Below are 1,360 nucleotides of genomic sequence, written 5' to 3'. Positions count from 1 at the left end.
TAGTTGAACTCAATGGGAGACTAGCTCTCAGGACTTAGAAGAATGGGAGACTAGCTCCAAGAACATAGCAGAATGGGAGACCAGCTCCCAGAACATAGAATAGGAGACCAGCTCCCAGAGCTTAGAGACCAAAGTGGCCTGGCAGGAAAAAAGAAAAATGAGGTAGCAAACAATTGCCAGGTGGCTAACCTGCTTCTGAACCCTGGCACAAGCCAGCACCAATCAGAGACTACACCGTACTTTCCCCTGCCTTAGTTTCCCCTTTTCCCTAGCAACTGTGTGGGTATAAAAACCTGTTTAAATTATTGCTTGGGGCCAGACTCCTCTAACCCTGCGTGGGATATGAGTCTCGCCCAGCGCTGAATAAAAGAACCTCTTGCTGATTGCATCAAGTATGAGTCTTGGTGGTGTTTTGGGGTCGCCGTTCCTGAGCCCTGAGTGTGGGGTCCTTACCCCATTTTTTAAGAGCTCTTACAGGAGAAATACCTACAATAGTATGCTCGCTGCTCTTGCAGAAGACTAAAATCATTTCCAGTGCCTGCACTCCGTGCCTCACAACTGCCTGTAACTGAAGCTCCGGGGATTCCAATAACCACCTCTTATGGCCTACTTGGATACCCCATCCTCTTGGATGTGGGGAAAGGAGAGAGAAAAGAAGAGGGGGAGGAGGGAGAAGAGGAGGAGGAAGAGGGGGAGAGAAGGAGGAGCTAGTGAAGGAGGGGAGGAGGAAGAGGTTGTTAAAATGTTTGGTGAGTTAAAAGACCCAGCTCAAGTACTCCTTAGGGATACTTTTATTTTTATTTTCAAAGCAAGATGAGTAGGAGAGGTACTCTGAGAGGAAAGAAAGGCTTTGGTACTTTTACCAACCGGGGTTAAAGACAGCCACTAATGCCTATTGTGGTTCTCCAGGAGTGGGGAAGTTCTACTGAGTAAATGAATGTGGTTTACCTTGAAAGCCAGGTGTGGTGGCTCCAGCCTGCAGTCCTAGCCCTTGGGAGGCTGAGGAGCCCGGTACTAGTTAAGATACCTAGTTAAGTCCCAGACCTGCTACAGCTGCAGCTCGAGACCACTGTCGTGACTCTAGCCTAACTAAACCACCCCCAGTCACTCTTAAAAGCAAGGCTTTTACAAGACTGTTTTGGGAGGAAGAGAAAAGGCTGCTGCCACGTGGCAGCCGATGTCTCAGGGTTCTTTATTTCCCTGTTCTTCCACAACTGTCACACGGACAACAGGGAAAGACCAACGACTGCGTTCAATCACTCCAAGAAGAAGAAAAAGAGCGACCTCGTTCCCGTGCAGTTCCTGGAGCTGAGCAGCTGTGGCTGCTGGGAGAGGGAGAATCACAGTTTTGTTCAGGGGT

This window comes from Mastomys coucha, unplaced genomic scaffold (genome assembly GCF_008632895.1).
Source record: "Mastomys coucha isolate ucsf_1 unplaced genomic scaffold, UCSF_Mcou_1 pScaffold3, whole genome shotgun sequence".
Taxonomy (NCBI): Eukaryota; Metazoa; Chordata; class Mammalia; order Rodentia; family Muridae; genus Mastomys; species Mastomys coucha.
This window is presented reverse-complemented; position numbering follows the sequence as displayed.